Source organism: Colletes latitarsis, unplaced genomic scaffold, assembly GCF_051014445.1.
Source record: "Colletes latitarsis isolate SP2378_abdomen unplaced genomic scaffold, iyColLati1 scaffold0013, whole genome shotgun sequence".
Lineage (NCBI taxonomy): Eukaryota > Metazoa > Arthropoda > Insecta > Hymenoptera > Colletidae > Colletes > Colletes latitarsis.
This window is the reverse complement of record NW_027488368.1, coordinates 21,825,518-21,838,766: the sequence shown is the minus strand read 5'-3', so window position 1 is coordinate 21,838,766 and position 13,249 is coordinate 21,825,518.

The following is a 13,249-nucleotide window of genomic DNA, read 5'->3' as shown; positions in this document are numbered from 1 at the left end:
ATGCGGCATCCTCTAAAATATTTATCAAGACCAGGTTTAATTGAATGTTTCAGTGTGGTACCACATTACTACGTGATCCAATCCAGAAATAGCCCACGATCTATACATGAAGTATGTGAAGAATGCGAAAGTATGAGCCTGATGAGAGCAAATCCTAGACCTAACCCAGACCTAACATGCGTTATCCTCTAAAATATTGATCCAAACCAGGTTTAATGGACTGTTTCAGTGTGGTACCACACTACTACGTGAACCAAACCAGAAAAAACCCAGGATCCGTTCAACAAGTATGAGAAATATGCGAAAGTATGAGCCTGATGAGGGCGAATCCCAGACCTATCTCAGACCTAACTTGCGTTATCCTCTAAAATATTGATCGAAACTGGGTTTAATTGACTGTTTCAGCGTGGTACCACATTACTACGTGATCCAATCCAGAAATAGCCCACGATCTATACATGAAGTATGTGAAGAATGCGAAAGTATGAGCCTGATGAGAGCAAATCCTAGACCTAACCCAGACCTAACATGCGTTATCCTCTAAAATATTGATCGAAACCAGGTTTAATTAACTGTTTCAGCGTGGTACCACATTACTACGTGATCCAATCCAGAAATAGCCCACGATCTATACATGAAGTATGTGAAGAATGCGAAAGTATGAGCCTGATGAGAGCAAATCCTAGACCTAACCCAGACCTAACATGCGTTATCCTCTAAAATATTGATCGAAACCAGGTTTAATTAACTGTTTCAGCGTGGTACCACATTACTACGTGATACAATCCAGAAATAGCGCAGGATCTAGCCATGAAGTATGAGAAATATGCGAAAGTATGATTCTGATGAGGGCAAATCTCTGACCTATCCCGGACCTAACTTGCGTTATCCTCTAAAATATTGATCGAAACCAGGTTTTATTGACTGTTTTAGTGCGGTACCACTTTACTACGTGATCCAAAGCAGAGAAAGCCCTCGATCAGGTCAACATGCATGTTAAAACTGCGAAAGTATGAGCCTGATGAGGGCAAATCCCAGACCTATCCCAGACCTAACTTGCGTTGTCCTCTAAAATATTTATCAAGACCAGGTTAGTTGAATGTTTCAGTGTGGTACCACATTACTACGTGAACCAAACCAGAAAAAACCCAGGATCCGTTCAACAAGTATGTGAAGAATGCGAAAGTATGAGCCTGATGAGGGCAACTCCCAGACCTATCCCAGACCTAACTTGCGTTGTCCTCTAAAATATTTATCAAGACCAGGTTTGTTGAATGTTTCAGTGTGGTACCACATTACTACGTGAACCAAACCAGAAAAAACCCAGGATCCGTTCAACAAGTATGTGAAGAATGCGAAAGTATGAGCCTGATGAGGGCAAATCCTAGACCTAACCCAGGCCTAACATGCGTTATCCTCTAAAATATTGATAGAAACCAGGTTTAATTGACTGTTTTATTTGTGGTACCACTTTACTACGTGATCCAAAGCAGAAAAAACCCTCGATCAGGTCAACATGCATGTTAAAACTGCGAAAGTATGACCCTGATGAGCGCAAGTCCCAGGCCTAACGTAGTCCTAACATGCGTTATATTCTAAAATATTGATCGAAACCAGGTTTAATGGACTGTTTCAGTGTAGTACCACACTAATTCGTGATCCAAACCAGAAAAAACACAGGATCTAGCCATGAAGTATGAGAAATATGCGAAAGTATGACCCTGATGAGGGCAAATCCCAGACCTATCCCAGACCTAACATGCGTTGTCCTCTAAAATATTGATCGAAACCAGGTTTAATTGACTGCTTCAGCGTGGCACCACATTACTACATGGTACAATCCAGAAATAGCCCAGGATCTAGCCATGAAGTATGAGAAATATGTGAAAGTATGAGCCTGATGAGGGCAAATCCTAGCCGTAACCCAGACCTAACATACGTTGTCCTCTAAAATATTTATCAAGACCAGGTTTAATTGAATGTTTCAGTGTGGTACCACTTTACTACGTGAACCAAACCGGAAAAAAACCAGGATCCGTTCAACAAGTATGTGAAGAATGCGAAAGTATGAGTCTGATCAGTAAAAATCCCAGGCCTAACCTAGACCTAACATGCGTAATCCTCTAAAATATTGATCGAAACCAGGTTTAATGGACTGTTTCAGTGTGGTACCACTTTACTACGTGATTCAAAGCAGAAAAAACCCTCGATCACGTCAACATGTATGTTAAAACTGCGAAAGTATGACCCTGATGAGGGCCAATCCCAGGCCTAACCTATACCTAACATGCGTTGTTCTCTAAAATATTGATGGAAACCAGGTTTAATTGACTGTTTCAGTGTCGTACTTCATTACTACGTGATGCAATCCAGAAAAAGCCCTGGATCTAGCCATCAAGTATGAGAAATATGCGAAAGAATGAGCCTGATGAGAGCAAATCCCAGACCTATACCAGACATAACTTACGTTATCCTCTAAAATATTGATCGAAACCAGGTTTAATTGACTGTTTCGGTGTGGTGCCACATTACTACGTGATCCAATCCAGAAAAAGACCAGGATCCGTTCAACAAGTATGTGAAGAATGCGAAAGTATGAGTCTGATGAGTGAAAATCCCAGGCCTAACCTAGACCTAACATGCGTTATCCTCAATAACATTGATCGAAGCCAGGTTTAATCGACAGTTTCAGTGTGGTACCACATTACTACGTGATCCAAACCTGAAAAAAATCCAGGATCTGTTCAGTGAGTATGTGAAGTGTGCGAAAGTATGAGTCTGATGAGGGCAAATCTCTGACCGATCCCGGACCTAACTTGCGTTATCCTCTAAAATATTGATCGAAGCCAGGTTTAATTGACTGTTTTAGTGTGGTACCACTTTACTACGTGATCCAAAGCAGAAAAAACCCTCGATCAGGTCAACATGCATGTTAAAACTGCGAAAGTATGAGCCTGATGAGGGCAAATCCCAGACCTATCCCAGACCTAACTTGCGTTGTCCTCTAAAATATTGATCGAAACCAGGTTTAATTGACTGTTTCGGTGTGGTACCACACTACTACGTGATCCGAACCAGAAAAAACGCAGGATCCGTTCAACAAGTATGTGAAGAATGCGAAGGTATGAGTCTGATGAGTGAAAATCCCAGGCCTAACCTGGACCTAACATGCGTTATCCTCAATAATATTGATCGAAACCAGGTTTAATCGACAGTTTCAGTGTGGTACCACATTACTCCGTGATCCAAACCAGAAGAAAATCCAGGATCTGTTCAACGAGTATGTGAAGTGTGCGAAAGTATGAGTCTGATGAGGGCAAATCTCTGACCTATCCCGGACCTAACTTGCGTTATCCTCTAAAATATTGATCGAAACCAGGTTTAATTGACTGTTTTAGTGTGGTACCACTTTACTACGTGATCCAAAGCAGAAAAAACCATCGATCAGGTCAACATGCATTTTAATACTGCGAAAGTATGAGCCTGATGAGGGCAAATCCCAGACCAATCCCAGACCTAACATGCGTTATCCTCAAAAATATTAAACGAAACCAGGTTTAATCGACTGTTTCAGTGTGGTACCACATTACTACGTGATCCAAACCAGAAAAAAACCCAGGATCTTGTCAACGAGTATGTGAAGTGTGCGAAAGTATGAGTCTGATGAGGGCTAATCCCAGATCTATCCCAGAGCTAACTTGCGTTATCCTCTAAAATATTGATCGAAACCAGGTTTAATTGACTGTTTTATTTGTGGTACCACTTTACTACGTGATCCAAAAAAGAAAAAACCCTCGATCAGGTCAACATGTATGTTAAAACTGCGAAAGTATGACCCTGATGAGGGCAAATCCCAGGCCTAACCTAGACCTAACATGCGTTATCTTCTAAAATATTGAGCCTGACAAGGTTCAATGGACTGTTTCAGTGTAGTACCACACTACTTCGTGATCCAAACCAGGAAAAACACAGGATCTAGCCATGAAGTATGAGAAATATGCGAAAGTATGACCCTGATGAGGACAAATCCCAGACCTATCCCAGACCTAACTTGCGTTATCCTCTAAAATATTGATCGAAACCAGTATGAGCCTGATGAGGGCGAATCCCAGATCTATCTCAGACCTAACTTGCGTTATCCTCTAAAATATTGATCGAAACCAGGTTTAATTGACTGTTTCAGCGTGGTACCACATTACTACGTGATACAATCCAGAAATAGCCCAGGATCTAGCCATGAAGTATGAGATATATGCGAAAGTATGAGCCTGATGAGGGCAAATCCTAGACGTAACCCAGATCTAACATACGTTATCCTCTAAAATATTTATCAAGACCAGGTTTAATTGAATGTTTCAGTGTGGTACCACATTACTACGTGAACCAAACCGGAAAAAACCCAGGATCCGTTCAACAAGTATGTGAAAAATGCGAAAGTATGAGTCTGATCAGTGAAAATCCCAGGCCTAACCTAGACCTAACATGCGTTATCCTCTAACATATTGATCGAAACCAGGTTTAATGGACTGTTTCAGTGTGGTACCACTTCACTACGTGATCCAAAGCAGAAAAAACCCTCGATCAGGTCAACATGTATGTTAAAACTGCGAAAGTATGACCCTGATGAGGGCAAATCCCTGGCCTAACTTATACCTAACATGCGTTGTCCTCTCAAATATTGATGGAAACCAGGTTTAATTGACTGTTTCAGTGTCGTACTTCATTACTACGTGATGCAATCCAGAAAAAGCCCTGGATCTAGCCATCATGTATGAGAAATATGCGAAAGAATGAGCCTGGTGAGAGCAAATCCCAGACCTATACCAGACATAACTTGCATTATCCTCTAAAATATTGATCGAAACCAGTATGAGCCTGATGAGGGCGAATCCCAGACCTATCTCAGACCTAACTTGCGTTATCCTCTACAATATTGATCGAAACCAGGTTTAATTGACTGTTTCGGTGTGGTACCACATTACTACGTGATCCAATCCAGAAAAAGCCCAGGATCTGTTCAACAAGTATGTGAAAAATGAGAAAGTATGATCCTGATGAGGGTAAATCCCAGACCTATCCCAGACCTAACTTGCGTTGTCCTCTAAAATCTTGATCGAAACCAGGTATAATGGACTGTTTCCGTGTGGTACCACATTACTTCGTGATGCAATCCAGAAAAAGACCAGGATCTAGCCATCAAGTATGAGAAATATGCGAAAGAATGAGCCTGATGAGAGCAAATCCCAGACCTAACCTAGACCTGACATGAATTATTCTCTAAAATATTGATCGTAACCAGGTTTAATGGACTGTTTCAGTGTGGTACCACATTACTACGTGATCCAAACCAGAAAAAACCCAGGATCTGTTCAACAAGTATGTGAAAAACGCGAAAGTATGAGCCTGATGGGGGCTTATCCCAGACCTATCCCAGACCTAACTTCCGTTATCCTATAAAATATTGATTGAAACCAGGTTTAATTGACTGTTTCAGTGTGGTAACACGTTACTACGTAATCCAATCCAGAAATAGCCCAGGATCTAGCCATGAAGTATGAGAAATATGCGAAAGTATGACCCTGATGAGGGCAAATCCCAGACCTATCCCAGACCTAACTTGCGTTGTCCTCAAAAATATTGATGGAAACCAGTATGAGCCTGATGAGGGCGAATCCCAGACCTATCTCAGACCCAACTTGCGTTATCCTCTAAAATATTGATCGAAACCAGGTTTAATTGACTGTTTCAGCGTGGTACCACATTACTACGTGATACAATCCAGAAATAGCCCAGGATCTAGCCATGAAGTATGAGAAATATGCGAAAGAATGAGCCTGATGAGAGCAAATCCCAGACCTAACCTAGACCTAACATGAATTATTCTCTAAAATATTGATCGTAACCAGGTTTAATGGACTGTTTCAGTGTGGTACCACATTACTACGTGATCCAAACCAGAAAAAACCCAGGATCTGTTCAACAAGTATGTGAAAAACGCGAAAGTATGAGCCTGGTGAGGGCAAATCCTAGACCTATCCCAGACCTAACTTTCGTTATCCTCTAAAATATTGTTCGAAACCAGGTTTAATCGACTGTGTCCGTGTGGTACCACATTACTACGTGAACCAAACCAGAAAAAACCCAGGATCCGCTCAACAAGTATGTGAAGAATGCGAAAGTATGAGTCTGATGAGTGAAAATCCCAGACCTAACCTAGACCTAACATGCGTTATCCTCTAAAATATTGATCCAAACCAGGTTTAATGGACTGTTTCAGTGTGGTACCACATTACTACGTGATCCAAACCAGAAAAAAACCCAGTATCTGTTCAACAAGTATGTGAAAAACGCGAAAGTATGACCCTGATGAGGGCAAATCCCAGGCCTAACCTAGACCTAACATGCATTATCCTCTAAAATATTGATCGAAACCAGGTTTAATCGACTGTTTCAGTGTGGTACCACATTACTACGTGATCCAAACCAGAAAAAAACCCAGTATCTGTTCAACAAGTATGTGAAAAACGCGAAAGTATGACCCTGATGAGGGCAAATCCTAGACCTATCCCAGACCTAACATGCGTTATCCTCTAAAATATTCATCGAAACCAGGTTTAATGGGCTGTTTCAGTGTGGTACCACATTACTACGTGATCCAAACCAGAAAAAAACCCAGGATCTTGTCAACGAGTATGTGAAGTGTGCGAAAGTATGAGTCTGATGAGGGCAAATCCCAGACCTGTCCCAGACCTAGCTTGCGTTATCCTCTAAAATATTGATCGAAACCTGGTTTAATTGACTGTTTCAGTGCGGTACCACACTACTACGTGATCCAAACCAGAAAAAAACCCAGGAGCTGTTCAACAAGTACGTGAAGAATGCGAAAGTATGTGTCTGATGAGGGCATATCAGAGGCCTAACCTAGACCTAACATGCGTTATCTTCTAAAATATTGATCGAAACCAGGTTTAATGGACTGTTTCAGTGTGGTACCACATTACTACGTGATCCAAACTAGAAAAAACCCAGGATCTGTTCAACAAGTATGTGAAGAATGCGAAAGTATGAGTCTGATGAGTGAAAATCCCAGGCCTAACCTAGACCTAACATGCGTTATCCTCAAAAATATTGATCGAAACCAGGTTTAATCGACTGTTTCAGTGTGGTAGCACATTACTACGTGATCCAAACCAGAAATAAACCCAGTATCCGTTCAACAGGTAAATGAAAAACGCGAAAGTATGACCCTGATGAGGGCATATCCCAGGCCTAACCTAGACCTAACATGCGTTATCCTCTAAAATATTGATCGAAACCAGGGTTAATCGACTGTTTCAGTGAGGTACTACATTACTACGTGATGCAATCCAGAAATAGCCCAGGATCTAGCAATGAAGTATTAGAAATATGCGAAAGTATGAGCCTGATGAGGGCAAGTCCTAGACCTTACCCTGACGTAACATGCGTTATCCTCTAAAATATTTATCAAGACCAGGTTTAATTGAATGTTTCAGTATGGTACCACACTACTGCGTGATCCAAAACAGAAAAAACCCAGGATCTGTTCAACAAGTATGTGAAAAATGCGAAAGTATGAGTCTGATCAGTGAAAATCCCAGACCTATCGCAGATCTAACTTGCGTTGTCCTCTAAAATATTGATGGAAACCAGGTTTAAATGACTGTTTCAGTGTGGTACTACATTACTACGTGATGCAATCCAGAAATAGCCCAGGATCTAGCCATGAATTATGAGAAATATGCGAAAGTATGACCCTGATGAGGGCAAATCCCAGGCCTAACCTAGTCCTAACATGCGTTATCCTCAAAAATATTGATCGAAACCAGGTTTAATCAACTGTTTCAGTGTGGTACCACATTACTACGTGATCCAAACCAGAAAAAAACCCAGGAGCTGTTCAACAAGTACGTAAAGAATGCGAAAGTATGTGTCTGATGAGGGCAAATCCCAGGCCTATCCTAGACCTAACATGCGTTATCTTCTATAATATCGATCGAAACCAGGTTTAATGGACTGTTTCCGTGTGGTACCACATTACTACGTGATCCAAACCAGAAAAAGCCCAGGATCTAGCCATGAAGTATGAAAAATATGCGAAAGTATGAGCCTGATGAGGGCAAATCCTAGACCTATCCCAGACCTAACATGCGTTATCCTCTAAAATATTCATCGAAACCAGGTTTAATGGGCTGTTTCAGTGTGGTACCACATTACTACGTGATCCAAACCTGAAAAAACCCAGGATCTTGTCAACGAGTATGTGAAGTGTGCGAAAGTATGAGTCTGATGAGGGCAAATCCCAGACCTGTCCCAGACCTAACATGCGTTGTCCTCTAAAATATTGATGGAAACCAGGTTTAATTGACTGTTTCAGTGTGGTACTACATTACTACGTGATGCAATCCAGAAATAGCCCAGGATCTAGCCATGAAGTATGAGAAATATGCGAAAGTATGAGCCTGATGAGGGCAAATCCTAGACCTAACCCAGACCTAACATGCGTTATCCTCAAAGATATTGATCGAAACCAGGTTTAATGGACTGTTTCAGTGTGGTACCACATTACTACGTGATCCGAATCAGAAAAAACCCAGGATCTGTTCAACAAGTATGTGAAAAACGCGAAAGTATGAGCCTGATGAGGGCATATCCCAGACCTATCCTAGACATAACTTGCGTTATCCGCTAAAATATTGATGGAAACCAGGTTTAATTGACTGTTTCAGTGTGGTACTATATTACTACGTGATGCAATCCAGAAATAGCCCAGGATCTAGCCATGAAGTATGAGAAATATGCGAAAGTATGAGTCTGATGAGGGCAAATCCTAGACCTATCCCAGACATAACATGCGTTATCCTCTAAAATATTCATCGAAACCAGGTTTAATGGGCTGTTTCAGTGTGGTACCACATTACTACGTGATCCAAACCAGAAAAAAACCCAGTATCTGTTCAACAAGTTTGTGAAAAACGCGAAAGTATGAGCCTGATGAGGGCAAATCCCAGACCTATCCCAGACCTAACATGCGTTATCCTCTAAAATATTCATCGAAACCAGGTTTAATGGACTGTTTCCGTGTGGTACCACATTACTACGTGATCCAAACCAGAAAAAGTCCAGGATCTAGCCATGAAGTATGAAAAATATGCGAAAGTATGAGCCTGATGAGGGCAAATCCTAGACCTATCCCAGACCTAACATGCGTTATCCTCTAAAATATTCATCGAAACCAGGTTTAATGGGCTGTTTCAGTGTGGTACCACATTACTACGTGATCCAAACCAGAAAAAAACCCAGGATCTTGTCAACGAGTATGTGAAGTGTGCGAAAGTATGAGTCTGATGAGGGCAAATCCCAGACCTGTCCCAGACCTAGCTTGCGTTATCCTCTAAAATATTGATCGAAACCTGGTTTAATTGACTGTTTCAGTGCGGTACCACACTACTACGTGATCCAAACCAGAAGAAAACCCAGGAGCTGTTCAACAAGTACGTGAAGAATGCGAAAGTATGTGTCTGATCAGTGAAAATCCCAGGCCTAACCTAGACCAAACATGCGTTATCCTCTAAAATATTGAGCGAAACCAGGTTTAATGGACTGTTTCAGTGTGGTACCACATTACTATGTGTTCCAAACCAGAAAAAACCCAGGATCTGTTCAAGAAGTATGTGAAAAGCGCGAAAGTATGAGCCTGATGAGGGCGAATCCCAGACCTATCCCAGACCTAAATTGCGTTATCCTCTAAAATATTGATCGAAACCAGGTTTAATGGACTGTTTCAGTGTGGTACCACTTTACTACGTGATCCAAAGCAGAAAAAACCCTCGATCAGGTCAACATGTATGTTAAAACTGCGAAAGTATGACCCTGATGAGGGCAAATCCCTGGCCTAACCTAGTCCTAACATGCGTTATCCTCAAAAATAATGATCGAAACCAGGTTTAATCAACTGTTTCAGTGTGGTACCACATTACTACGTGATCCAAACCAGAAAAAAACCCAGGAGCTGTTCAACAAGTACGTAAAGAATGCGAAAGTATGTGTCTGATGAGGGCAAATCCCAGGCCTATCCTAGACCTAACATGCGTTATCTTCAATAATATCGATCGAAACCAGGTTTAATGGACTGTTTCCGTGTGGTACCACCTTACTACGTGATCCAAACCAGAAAAAGCCCAGGATCTAGCCATGAAGTATGAAAAATATGCGAAAGTATGAGCCTGATGAGGGCAAATCCTAGACCTATCCCAGACATAACATGCGTTATCCTCTAAAATATTCATCGAAACCAGGTTTAATGGGCTGTTTCAGTGTGGTACCACATTACTACGTGATCCAAACCAGAAAAGACCCAGGATCTGTTCAACAAGTTTGTGAAAAACGCGAAAGTATGAGCCTGATGAGGGCAAATCCCAGACCTATCCCAGACCTAACTTGCGTTATCCTCTAAAATATTGATCGAAACCTGGTTTAATAGACTGTTTCAGTGCGGTACCACACTACTACGTGATCCAAACCAGAAAAAAACCGAGGATCTGTTCAACAAGTATGTGAAAAACGCGAAAGTATGAGCCTGATGAGGGCAAATCCTAGACCTATCCCAGACCTAACATGCGTTATCCTCTAAAATATTCATCGAAACCAGGTTTAATGGACTGTTTCCGTGCGGTACCACATTACTACGTGATCCAAACCAGAAAAAGCCCAGGATCTAGCCATGAAGTATGAAAAATATGCGAAAGTATGAGCCTGATGAGGGCAAATCCTAGACCTATCCCAGACCTAACATGCGTTATCCTCTAAAATATTCATCGAAACCAGGTTTAATGGGCTGTTTCAGTGTGGTACCACATTACTACGTGATCCAAACCAGAAAAAAACCCAGGATCTTGTCAACGAGTATGTGAAGTGTGCGAAAGTATGAGTCTGATGAGGGCAAATCCCAGACCTGTCCCAGACCTAACTTGCGTTATCCTCTAAAATATTGATGGAAAGCAGGTTTAATTGACTGTTTCAGTGTGGTACTACATTACTACGTGATGCAATCCAGAAATAGCCCAGGATCTAGCCATGAAGTATGAGAAATATGCGAAAGTATGAGCCTGATGAGGGCAAATCCTAGACCTAACCCAGACCTAACATGCGTTATCCTCAAAGATATTGATCGAAACCAGGTTTAATGGACTGTTTCAGTGTGGTACCACATTACTACGTGATCCGAATCAGAAAAAACCCAGGATCTGTTCAACAAGTATGTGAAAAACGCGAAAGTATGAGCCTGATGAGGGCTTATCCCAGACCTATCCTAGACATAACTTGCGTTATCCGCTAAAATATTGATGGAAACCAGGTTTAATTGACTGTTTCAGTGTGGTACTATATTACTACGTGATGCAATCCAGACATAGCCCAGGATCTAGCCATGAAGTATGAGAAATATGCGAAAGTATGAGTCTGATGAGGGTTAATCCCAGGTCTCACCTAGACATAACATGCGTTATCCTCTAAAATATTGATCGAAACCAGGTTGAGTGGACTGTTTCAGTGTGGTACCACACCACTGCGTGATCCAAACCAGAATAAACCCAGGATCTGTTCAGCAAGTATGTGAAAAATGCGAAAGTATGAGTCTGATGAGTGAAAATCCCAGACCTATCGCAGATCTAACTTGCGTTGTCCTCTAAAATATTGATGGAAACCAGGTTTAAATGACTGTTTCAGTGTGGTACTACATTACTACGTGATGCAATCCAGAAATAGCCCAGGATCTAGCCATGAATTATGAGAAATATGCGAAAGTATGACCCTGATGAGGGCAAATCCCAGGCCTAACCTAGACCTAATTTGCATTATACTCTAAAATATTGATCGAAACCAGGTTTAATGGACTGTTTCAGTGTGGTACCACATTACTATGTGTTCCAAACCAGAAAAAACCCAGGATCTGTTCAAGAAGTATGTGAAAAACGCGAAAGTATGAGCCTGATGAGGGCGAATCCCAGACCTATCCCAGACCTAAATTGCGTTATCCTCTAAAATATTGATCGAAACCAGGTTTCATGGACTGTTTCAGTGTGGTACCACATTACTACGTGATCCAAAGCAGAAAAAACGCTCGATCAGGTCAACATGTATGTTAAAACTGCGTAAGTATGACCCTGATGAGGGCAAATCCCAAGCCTAACCTAGACCTAATTTGCATTATCCTCTAAAATATTGATCGAAACCAGGTTTAATGGACTGTTTCAGTGTGGTACCACATTACAACGTGATCCAAACCAGAAAAAAACCCAGGAGCTGTTCAACAAGTACGTGAAGAATGCGAAAGTATGTGTCTGATGAGGGCATATCAGAGGCCTAACCTAGACCTAACATGCGTTATCTTCTAAAATATTGATCGAAACCAGGTTTAATGGACTGTTTCAGTGTGGTACCACATTACTACGTGATCCAAACCAGAAAAAAACCCAGGATCTTGTCAACGAGTATGTGAAGTGTGCGAAAGTATGAGTCTGATGAGGGCAAATCCCAGACCTGTCCCAGACCTAGCTTGCGTTATCCTCTAAAATATTGATCGAAACCTGGTTTAATCGACTGTTTCAGTGTGGTACCACACTACTACGTGATCCAAACCAGAAAAAAACCCAGGAGCTGTTCAACAAGTACGTGAAGAATGCGAAAGTATGTGTCTGATGAGGGCAGATCAGAGGCCTAACCTAGACCTAACATGCGTTATCCTCTAAAATATTGAGCGAAACCAGGTTTAATGGACTGTTTCAGTGTGGTACCACATTACTATGTGTTCCAAACCAGAAAAAACCCAGGATCTGTTCAAGAAGTATGTGAAAAGCGCGAAAGTATGAGCCTGATGAGGGCGAATCCCAGACCTATCCCAGACCTAAATTGCGTTATCCTCTAAAATATTGATCGAAACCAGGTTTAATGGACTGTTTCAGTGTGGTACCACTTTACTACGTGATCCAAAGCAGAAAAAACCCTCGATCAGGTCAACATGTATGTTAAAACTGCGAAAGTATGACCCTGATGAGGGCAAATCCCAGGCCTAACCTAGTCCTAACATGCGTTATCCTCAAAAATATTGATCGAAACCAGGTTTAATCAACTGTTTCAGTGTGGTACCACATTACTACGTGATCCAAACCAGAAAAAAACCCAGGAGCTGTTCAACAAGTACGTAAAGAATGCGAAAGTATGTGTCTGATGA